Here is an 11,982-nt window from a genome sequence, read left to right as displayed (position 1 = left end):
ATGTACATCATTAAAAAGGACCTTGATGCAATTATCATTTCTTCTAAAGCATAAACACTTAGAAGCCCCTTTTCTAGTGTCTTACTAAAGCGTTATTTGTCATGTCATTTTGAATCCTGTTTATTATTAAAAATCTTCAGTTTGTTTCCCAAGTTTGCGTTTTATTTATTATTTCAACCCTTTTGTTTTATCTCTGTTGTAGGTTGAGTTTTTTTTTATTTTATTTTATTTTTTACACTTGTAATCCTGCATTTTCAGATTCCTGATGTCTGGTGTTCCCATGTTCTGGTTTTCTCCACCTCTCTCATCCCCTTATGTGTATAAGTAACCTTCTCTTACCTGTGTTCCCTTGTTGCATCGTACTGATTTCCTGCCTGCCTCTTTCCCTCTGTGTTATCTTGCCATTTGCATTGTTTGTTACTCTGCATCTTGGACTCTGTTTTGGATTCATGTTTGTATTAGAGATCCAAAAGTGCTAGCACCTACACTTTTTAAATGAACCATAAACTTTACGGCAAATGCCCACATCAATCATATTCTATTAACCCTGGTCATAACTCTGATTTTCAAGTGAAAGATAATCTTTGCTCACTCTGTCCCTGCTTGTAAGAAAAATGAAAATAAAATTAAAAATTAAAAACATCTAAAACAAAGTGGATGTTTTAATCATTAAGACATTTACTGGAGGAATCCATTCTGCACAATCAGATATGTCCAAAGCGATCAAGTTACAGCTAATAATTATTTAGTGGGCTGATCTTTTTGCCCCTGCATGCCAGACAAATATGACCTCTGACCTGTGACCTCTGCACCCTTCACCTCGCATAACTTGACATGTAGGCATTTGCGATTTTAAAAATGCAGGTAGAGTAAACTTGATGGGTCTTAATAGCATTTATGTAATCCTGTCAAAAACTACACAGATAAATAAAAAAACATTCACTTTTACCTAGTGGTATTAAAAATTATTTCTTATAAGCTTATTAGAATATCAGTGGGCTAATTTTATGACACTGTAGAGCTTAGAAAGCAGGTTTTCATTTGGCCACATTGGCTTGTCAAACTTCTCATGCAGCTATTTATTATTATTTTTAAGTCATTCATTTTCCTTAAACACTTCTTTTCAGAGTAATGTGGCATTTGTTCTAGCATGCTCCGAGACAGAAAGCAGTGAGGTCCTCCGTCCATCACAGACCTGTCAGTTAGCACTGTTTGCTTAAGACTGCATTGTAAATCAGCCCTGACATGACAATGGTTGATAATGAAAGCTAAATGCTCTCCCCCCAGCTCTGTATACTCTATGAAATTAAAGGTTCCTATTGCTATGTGACCTTTAACAGCCCATATAAGCCATTCAGACATCTTAACATGATTTATTCCCAACCAGTCAGTTTGACATCGAATTAGGTCATTATACAAAGACTGCATTCACGAAGATCCTAATTGGAGGAAACTAAGACGAGTTGGGCTCTCTGGGTTTTACCAATAGGATCTGGCTGTGATGAGCTGAACTGGCAAGTCAGCGTCTTGTTTATGTTAGAAGGAGATGGATCGGGCACGACCTCTCGACCCATTTCCTCTGTTGATTTTTTGCTTGTGGGCTTAAGGGAGCATGCCCAACCCCCCTGCCACAACACAAATATACACACACCACGGGAAGAGGAAGCAAACTTGTCTCATGCCTAACAAGTAGTGGCAGAGCAATTTGTTCTGAGACAAATTGAAACATGTCAAAATGGCCTCTGTAGGAAATAAGTGATTCGAACTGATGCCCTGTGTGCAGACAGAATCAGGTCACTTAAAAGCCATTTAATGTTGGAGTCAGAAATGTCCATATGTTTACCTAAAAATAGTAATAAAACAAACCCCATAAACAGAATAAACACCTATTCACAAAAAAATAATAAATAAATCACTGACCACTTAATAGGTGAAGACAACTGTTCTCCTTATTTTTGATTTGAAAATTCGTAAAATATGTATTTAATTTAATTTTCCATATGATTTGTGATGTATGGAAACTTTACAGCTTTAACTGGGAGTGTTTGGGGAAAAAGGAAATGGAAATTTTTGAAAGGATCTTCATTAAGATGACAGATTGTTTTTAGAGGCATTATCTTACATAAGAGTTGAGCCTTATCTTCATACTCTCAGATTAAACGAAGGTTTTTCAGGCTTTATGTTAAATTAAACTAATTTGTAGCTGCTACTGTTAGTTTTGTGCTTTGTGAGTCACTGATGGCTGACAGCTTTTAATAATTTGACCAGAAGATGGCGGCATTTTATTATCGTTTCCCTCGTTCTTAGCGAAGTACAATTCCCCCCCCAATTTTGAACACATAAGGTTTTGCTGTAACATTTGAGTTTATGAATAGCGTGTGGATTTATCATGCTGGAGAACAGGAATCATTTTTTTCCTTTTCCAAATTATGGACACAAATAGAACCACAATGGGGTGATGATGTTCAACAGGATAAGCGGACCACACACTGCAGAGACGTGATCACGATGGAGAGAGTTTCAAATCTGTCTCTCCTCTCTGACGTCTTAATTAGAAGCCTCGGTCATCACATTTGTAAATGATCCATCTTATTAAGAGTTATGGGAGCCTTCAGCTTAAACCTCTTATAATAAGCATTTTTTGTCCTGGCTTAACAGACGGTTTCTTCTTTAACTTCTGATGGCCAAACCAAAAATAACACCGGGAATAACAAATGTCCCTCTTCCACTACCGCTGTTCCAAAAACGAATAACTGAAGACTGGGCGATCTATGTGGGATAAAGTAAAATGTGAGACATTAAGCTCGACAGAGAACAGAAGTCAACAGTTAATAACAAATCTTAAGCGCAGGGGGCTTTAAACTAAGAAGACCACCTGTAGTTTCACCATTGCCGTGCCGATATTGTTCTCCTCGTCTCACAGCATGTAAATCTGCAGCACCAGGGACGCTTAATAGAGCTTATCCCACGTGACTACAAAAGCAATTTACATGTTTTAGTTAAATATAAATGAAACTACAGCTGTCATAGTTCAGCCATTGCGCACAGAGATGCTGAGACTTTAGCACCTTGCGCACTCTGCTCATTAGTCTGAATACTGAGATGCTGCTTCAAGGCATGAATTGCATCAACAACTTAAAAACAAAAACTTAGAAATACACAGTTTGACAGTGTCAGATTCCAGGAGAAACAAGTATTGAGAATAACCAGGAAACATGAGTAAACGTTCAATAAAAGTTGTTTTATTCTCAAAATAAAATCTTCTATCAAAATGGAAATTATATATATTTACAGTCTCGTAAAATTCAATGTACAAATGTACAATGTATGTACACCAATAATTATATAAATACACTTTATGCGCAAATGCAACCCGTACGAGGCAGTATTAAGGCATTGATTAATGTACGCATAAATCCATCTTGTAGACAAAACAGCCCAGCAATGGCCTCATTTCTAGCAGAACAGTCTCATTGTGAATATTGTGTTTAAGACACAGCGGCTCTTTGCAGTGAGAATAAGGAGATACTCAGATATACCATATAACCTATCGACAAGGGGGATCTTGTCAGCTGTGTGCATTCAATTAAGCCCAGATAAGACTCTGCATTCTTCGTGCCAGGTACATTGTTCTGCTGCTGGCAGTCTCATTATTTAAAGAGAAGCCATTAGGCGCTCATTAATGTGCTAATTACAACACGCTGATGGACAATCCCAACACAATTAGTCACCCCTCCCCCTCTCAAACCCTCTATTCAAAACCCCTGGACGTCACTGGAAGAAGGCAAGGGAAGAGCACTTTCCATAAGTCAAACTGATCTAAGTTTTATAAGCAAACCGGAGCATAAATCCATTAAACTTTCACATTAGGGGAGTGCTCAGGAACAAAGCTTGACTTTAACTAGCAGTTTGGGGACTGACGTTTAATAATTTACCCATTAAAAACAAAACAAAAATCATTCTCTATGACACATTGCCCCCAGAAAGCTGGTTTTAAGTCTTTAGTGTCAAATGACATGAGATTGGGCAACTGGGCGTCCAATCCACCTGATCAAACCCGGGAAAGTGGCATCTGTTTGGGGCAGGAGACGGAACTGGCCGTCCCAGACCTCCAGGTCAGTCCAGTGCTCACGTCACTGTACATGGAGCCCGCTGAGGCTTTACTACCCCAGCAGCACCGCGTGCAAAAAGTCCTCCAGGAGTCCAAGGTCTTCCCGGACCAGATCCAAGCTCCCGACGTGATACCCACCAGGAGGCACATGAAGTATTTCAGCATAAACACAGCATAGTCTGGCCTCTGCCTGTTCGGGTCCGTCATGCACGTACAGTTGTGCGTAATTTCCCACGTCTGCCTGTTATGCTGCTCGTAAAAGTAACACGCCACTATGACAGTGGCCGGGACTGTATATAAAACAGTGAAAACTCCTATCCTGATCATCAGCCTCTCCAGTTTATCAGTTTTTGTGCCTCCTTGTTTGATAACACTCCTGATCCTGAACAGCGAGACGAAGCCGGCCAGCAGAAACATGGTACCGATGAACAGGTAGATAACCAGCGGTGCCAACACAAAGCCCCGCAAGTTGTCCAAATTCTGGTTGCCTACATAGCAAATCCCGGCTACGGAGTCCCCGTCCACTGAGCTCAGAGCCAGAACCGCGATGGACTTCATGCTGGGAATGAGCCAGGCGGCTAAATGAAAGTACTGTGAGTAACTGGCTATTGCCTCGTTACCCCACTTCATACCTGCAGCGAGAAACCAAGTGAGGGACAGAATCACCCACCAGATCGAGCTGGCCATGCCAAAGAAGTAGATCAGCAGAAAAACGATGGTACAAAGAGCAGGACCAGTGGTTTCATAGTGAATGTATTCTCCGCCGTTTTCTCTATTGCAGGCAACTTCTTCGTGTCCAGCGATCAGTCTGACAATATATCCAACTGACACGAACATGTAGCAGGCGGAGAGGAATATGATGGGGCGCTCCGGGTACTTAAACCTCTCCATATCAATTAAAAAGGTCGCCACAGTTGCAAAAGTGGAGATGAAACACAGAACCGACCACAGGCCGATCCAAAAGGCAGTAAAAGTCCTCTCTTCTGGTGTAAAGTAAGGGTTGTGGCACGGAATGGCACAGTTCAAGATCTGTCCAGTTTTAACGCGGTTGTGCAGAGGGTGGCTGTCGCTGGTAACGGGCACCATGGGCGCACGGCAGAAGCATCCCGTTTCACACGTAGACGCTGCTGGTTTGTGCTTACCGGGGATCCCACGACCATAGCCGCTCTTCTTCTTGGTGTTGTACGGCTTTAAGGGTCGGTTGGTTGGCTTCGCCACCACAGGAGAGACAGTGGTGGTCTGGCTGCGGTTGTAGTCCATGCACAGCGTGTCCTGGTTGCCTTGTTCGGGCAGCAGGTCGCATCTCATCCGGTCTGGCCACGGGAAGCCGTACTGTCTCATGAGCGGCGCACATCCAGCTTTGGCCCGCTCACACACACTCCTGCACGGTGGCAGCGGTTTCTTGTAGTCTTCAAGGCAGATCGGTGTGTACATACTGCAGAGGAAGAAGCGCAAGTCGGGGGAACACTTTATTTCCACCAGCGGCCAGAACTGGTGCACTTCCAGGCCGGCTTCGTCCTGCGTGTCGTGTTTGAACTGGTTGGGCATGTAGGTGTAGTTGTAGCCGATGCCTTTGCACAGAGGTACGGAGATCTCCTGGCACTGGAGCTCTTTGGCAGCCAAGCAGCGCGTTCCGTGCAGAACCAGGGTTAACAGCACGCACCATCCCGGGATGCTCCTATCCATCGTTGTTTTCTGTGCGCGTTTTGTCCTCCAAAGTCAGAGCGAACTTGCTTTTTGCAAGCAGGCTGCAAGTCCAGTTAATCCAGGAGAAGTGCCAAACTCATGCTAATGCGCACGCAGTTTGCGAGTATGTTTAGTACGTGTGATATCCAACACAGGCGTTTTACTTTCTGAAAATCTGTGGATACTTCCAGTCTACCCTCCCTCTCTCTCTCACTCCTTTGTGTCGGTGCAGCACCGCGTCTCTGCCTGCATGCTCTGTAACACACGGGAGCATTTGGCTTTATACGAGCTGGAAGAGGACACTCCCTCAGCCTGGGCGGAGAGGAAGAGTAAGTCAAGTCAATCAAGACTTCCTTCTATAGGTGTTTGTTTAAAATGTTCACCCTGGTGGAAGGGTTATAATCACTTTGCCCTTGTTTGCACTCCCCCAAGAGACACACACAGACGCAGAGTCACAGCGCCCTTTACAAACAAGGAAAAGTTATCAAAAAATAAATACATTATGCAGGAATGTAAATAGGAATGCAGACAGCCAACTAATAGGATACAAATGAACTAATTAGGGTGTGGACTTAATACATTAGTGCCTGTTCTCTTGGTGGTGGGTTGTAGGTCAAAACACTTGACTCAATCATTCATTTTCTCAAAAATGCAACATGAAATGAAGGAGAAAACTAAAATGTTAGCTGTTTTTTCTACTGAATTTATAACGTCTACCTTCAAATGATAAGGAGCATCAAGTGCTGTAGTGATTGCCATTACCAAAATAGTAAGCAAATCAGATTCTCAGCAGACTCACAGGATTCATCTGCAGAGGATGGAAATATTACATCTTGTACCTACACAACACCAGATCACTTTATTCTGTCACAGCTCTTAAGTTAGAATTTAAGAATGCTACTTTAATATCTGGGCAGTTTCTGAAAATTAGCTTTTTGACTAATTTCACAGGATTTCTCGGTTCATTAATGTTGTCAAATTAATGAATTAAACAAAAAAATATGGCTGTCTTCCCCCAGTGAAGCCTGCTCTGTACTTTAGCTGGTTTTCATTGACAATCTTTCAAGTTAATCAGTGGATCAAACATCTTCCAGTCCCAACCTATACAAGTAGGAAAAAAGAGCTGTCATTGCTGCTGATGATACAGCATATTCCCAATCATCAGTGCCTGATCCATTCAAATTTTAACTTGTCTAAATCTAAAGAGAAAACAGTTTTGCTCATTCGCTGTTTAAAGCCACATGGACAAACTAGTTTCTCTGGTTTTTAATTGGAAACCAGTATAAACTCAGTTTTGCATGCAAAACTCCTGGTTCACATTGAAGATGAGCTTGATAAAATTAATTTCACTAATCTTCTGTAAACAAATGGTTGTGAAGGCCACAAGGAAACACTCCTTTTTGATGCCGTCTGTCATTTAGACACAATCCAGTGCAATGAAAAAACTCCTGCCCTTATATCTTACAATGTAAATATGTTTCTGTGGCCTACATGAAAATGTTTGTACATGCACATTTGCATGTGTCTTCTTGCATGTAGGATAACTACTACGGGGAAAATGTGTGTGTGGTAAGGGTGGTTGCTATAGTCTTGTTAGCGCACAGCAGGGGGTCGTCTTGTTTGAAAGGGAGGGGGCTGTTTGTCTTAATGCTGGTGCCAATGTTTCAGTAAGATCATGCTGGGCCAGCGATTACTGCAACACACCACAGGCCTAATAGACAGGATAGTGTGTGTGTGTGTGTGTGTGTGTTTGCAAACAGTTTCAGAGCTCAGCTCTAAGAGAATAAGCTAACATGGGCAAATACAGCATTGTGATAGCACTAATTAAAGTCATTCACACTTCTTATTGGATTCAGCAGCTTCAAATGGAGCTGAGACAGTTTGGCAGACAGGCAGTGTGTTTCCAATCCACAGGTTTTATCAGAACTAATTAGCCCCAAACTCCAGTATTTGCAAAAGGCTGCTTGTTTCAGCTGGGTTTGGATTCTCCAATGTGTGGGGTTGTGTGGTTTCTGGCTAAACTCTCAATAAGAAAACCTCTAATCAAATCAATAAAAGAGCAAAACTGCTTTTATTTACCATTATCAGACAAACATGTCTTTCTAAATATGGATAGCTGTTGTTCTATCACAGCTTTATTTATAAGATACATATTTTTTTTCTTTTAAGTCAATCTAATCCCAAACGTATAGGTTAACCTCGCAACATACAGAAGAACTTAAAACTAGCCCTCAGATTATCTAACACGTAAAAACAGAGGTTCTTCTATTCTAAAGGAAGAATGCACAGAACTAATCGGATTCTGTCAGTGGTATAATTGCGGTTTTTCAAAATAAAAATATATTCTTGCCAAATTCCCCTGGATCCATCCTGAATTCCCAGTTAACCTTCAACTCTCTTCAGATAATAATTTAAAGTATATTTCAGCATATTAAAGTGTTTCCAGTTACAAATGTGTCAGCACATTTGCACATTAAGAAAACTTTTCAAAACCCAAGTCATGACTTGAGTTACATGCACTTCATTTACCTGCAATATGGACAGACAGAAAAAAGGAAACAAAAACAAATAGTCCTTTTCCTGCTCACTGTAATCAGCTGACTTCACTTTGTGTGGAAGGAGTTGAAAAATAGTAGAATGGTCTGAGACTGCCGAGGAGTAGCAAGAAGAATATTACTTCCAGTTCAATTGCATGCATAAATATGAAAACAATGACAAAGTGCATACTGCGATGTGGCCAGAAGCAACTATCAACTGCTGATAGCAACACATCAACTCTTTCCACACGTCTGCATAAATAACATATCAGAGCTAATGACAAAGAGAATAATCTTAAACCAAAGTGTATGCTGAGCTGTGATTTTTTCAGAGGTTAGAGAATGAGGAGCGTTCAGGCCTACAGTCACAACCGCCAGTTTGTGGGATGTTTACCTGTCCTTGCTCCAACAGGTGTGGGCAGAAATGGCCTGATTGCTTTTCTTTGAAGCATTTTCATTTTTCTTTTTTCACTAACTTAGATGAATGCTGTATGTTAACAAATAAAAGCTAATTCACTAGCTGGGCCCACGTCCTCATTTTAGGTTTGACAGCGTTTTAGTAGGTAAAGGTGAAAGCTTGGACATGAATTGAGCTGCGGTTTGGGGAAGGCCTCGAGGGGGACTGGCGATGGCTCCCGGGCCTGGCAGATCCCCGTGTACTAAATAGAAGTCAAGAAGTTAAAGAATTGAAAGGGGGAAGGAGGGTGAGGCACGTAAACGAGAACGATCAGCTTGCAGAACTGGGGGAACCTATATAGATGAGAACCGGAAGGAGCGTGTTTGGAGGCGTGGTCCCGCTCCTGAAACTCCGATACATAACTGTCCAATAGAAGGATATTGTGTGTGTGTGTGTATAATGCAAAAGTAATGCAGTTTTTGTTCATTCTTTTGATTATTTTATTGATTATTACTTTAAAGCCACCAATGTTAGGGTCATAAACAGTACATTTGTTTACACAGCAAGAAAAACAACCTGAATGAATTTGTTTTACTATTAATTTCACATAATAGTGTCTCATTTTGGTTCACTTCCATATAAAAATGATACTTTTTGCAGCTGGTTTTACTTTCAAAAACAACATTCACTTTGTCTGAACGGGGGGGGACAATTTTCTCATGAAGAAATGAGACTCCTCAGACATTCTTATGTATGTGCAGGAACTTTTTGGGGCTGATCCAGATGCCTCACGCTGGGCCAGCCGTCTCCAGCTGAGCTGTGAACTGCAGGTGAAAGTCTTAAGAAACAGGTGCCTGCTCCTCCTGCCAGAGGGAACAAAATAGCAGGGTGGGCATCGGTTACACCAATCGCTGTCTATCAGAGTGGAACCCGTATTGATTAACAAGGCCGATAGACTCGGTGGCCCCAGCCACCAACTGTCGACTGCGCCTCCCCCTTCTGTGTGCAACAGCGATAGTGGGTTTAGGGTTACGCCCTGGCCCCCTGCATACCAAATTTAAAAGGGTGGAAATGGAATTACTGCATCTGTTTAGAAGTCAACTTCTGCATTCTCTGGGCTGCCCACTCTGCCACTCCTCTATCTAACCTCCCTTCTTGACTCTCGGTAGGTTTCCCCCCCGATTCTCCCAGGGCTCTCAAAGTTCACGACGCCAAAGAAAAAGGTGGGTGGGTAGCAAAGGAGGGCGGCTTCTCACAGAGTTACTGAGGCGTGCTGTGAAACTCTGAAATGTCTGTGTCTTTGTAACCTCCTCATGGGAAGTTTGGGCTTGTGATACTCTCAAACACTACTCTCCTTTCTATAATTTAATGTGGTAAAATTAAGTTGATTCGCACTGTGGAGCCACAACCCTGTCAGTCTTGAGTAGTTTCTCTGAAAAATGTGGTTAGATCGATAAGCAAAAAGGGAATTAGGGTTAACAACAGACAAGATAATAAAGTCTCAGTTAATGTGATGCTTCCTCACAAATCAACTCATGTTCATAAGCTCTCACAGAGCGTAGATGATCATCACTGCAATGATGATAAAGTGGCATTTTGTTTTAGCCTTGAAAGACAGAATGTCACAACTGCAATTATATTAAAGGGAAGTTTATGAAGTCTGATTGGGGTGAGGAACAAGAATAATTACTCAGAAGACACATTTGTGCATAATCTGGGAGTCTTTGCACACATACAGCTCAGAGCACCTGACATTTGTGTCAGATTTGGCCCAAATGTCATTAGCTGCACTTGACATAGACTAGGGGAAGCTTTTTGTGGGAGAGATGTGACCCAGATGTCAGTACACACCTCACATCTGGCCTATATAAACTGAACCTGGTCAAGCAACCAGTCTTACCTCAGAGTCAGTGCAATGAGTCATGGTCAAATCTGGCACGCAAGAGAACCTCTGCTTTGGGCTAAATTTGTGCCAAACAAGCATCGCTATCTGGATAATGTTCTATACATATTATAAACAGTAATATATATATATATATATTAATTAGTTATCCATATCTTATTTATTCCAACATCTTCGAACTCTCTACCATGTGCCATGAATATAAACATCTCACACATGTTACACATGTTTTGATTGTTAGTATTGTGTGTTGTCTATCCTGTTACTTACACTGAAAGAGAAGAAAAAGCCCAAATCCTTTTACTTGGTCAATAATTGATTCAGACTCAGATTACGGTGATGGAATAAAAGGGAATTTTACTGCCAAACAGAATAAATAGCAGGAATACTCAATAGAAAAACAAATGAGGGGAAATTTCCTTTTGCTATAGCTTTATTACCGGGTTCTCCGCATTATGAACAAATTAATAAATACAAGCCCTTGTGCAATTCTTAACCACCTCTCTGGATATTCAGTAGATAATAGTTAGCCAAGAGATTTTAAGGGCAGCACACTCCACTCACTCATGGCACTTGGGCAGAGTTGGCACATGTGAAATTGCTGTCATATTTCCCAATGTCTACAACATTTACATTAGATTCCCCCTGAGAGCAACATGTCTGAGCCACTGTGCATGCGTTAATGCCCTTAAATTCCAGGTTACAAGTATGTACGTGTATGCTTTGTTAGCAATGTTTGTCTTTGCCACCATCATCCACTTCATTCTGTAGGCACCAATAACCGACCTGACCCAATTTCATTGAAACCTGCAACTCCGCGTATAATTTCTTTCTGAAGCTGGCAATTAAATGAATATTTAAATGAGTGTCGCCTTGGTCCCCAGGGTAATTTGGTTGATTTAAAACTTCATGTGCGCATGGGAGAAGAGGCCTGAGTTTAATTAGATGTGATGTATGTCTTCAAGATAAGACGTGAAGGCCCTCCTGACTTCTGAAGATGTTTACTTTCTTTAAGTTTGGATGCAGTCTTTCAGACGCCACCCTTGATCTCAGAGGGAATGCTGCTGTCACCAAGTTCTCACTGGCTGGATAAATAATCAGAGTATAAATAACTATGATATCTGATTTTGGAAGTGTCAATTGCTCTGAGCTAATTACTCAACAGCCTGGAAATTCACCACTCAGCAATAAATACTCACTTAAATGCTCATCCTTGCCAAATACTTTTGACAAATTTGAATCTGCTGATATTTCAGATAAACGCGATTTTCTGTCAGAAAAATCAGCCTTACTTTGTTTAAGCAGGTTTCTTTTTGACAATGTGTTTTTCCTTTAACGGCTGAGCGAT

General features: G+C 41.4%; 1 pseudogene; it reads right to left on the bottom strand.

The window, feature by feature from the left end:
- Positions 1 to 4,051: 4,051 nt before the first annotated feature.
- On the bottom strand, positions 4,052 to 5,867 carry LOC146612996 (frizzled-8 pseudogene; annotated as a pseudogene).
- Positions 5,868 to 11,982: the final 6,115 nt, after the last annotated feature.

This window comes from Diplotaxodon limnothrissa, linkage group LG18 (assembly GCF_057381915.1).
Source record: "Diplotaxodon limnothrissa isolate DT_005_m linkage group LG18, D_limnothrissa_male_GT1.1, whole genome shotgun sequence".
NCBI classification, from domain to species: domain Eukaryota; kingdom Metazoa; phylum Chordata; class Actinopteri; order Cichliformes; family Cichlidae; genus Diplotaxodon; species Diplotaxodon limnothrissa.
The sequence above is the reverse complement of the archived record's forward strand: the minus strand, read 5'-3'. Positions and strand labels throughout refer to the sequence as shown.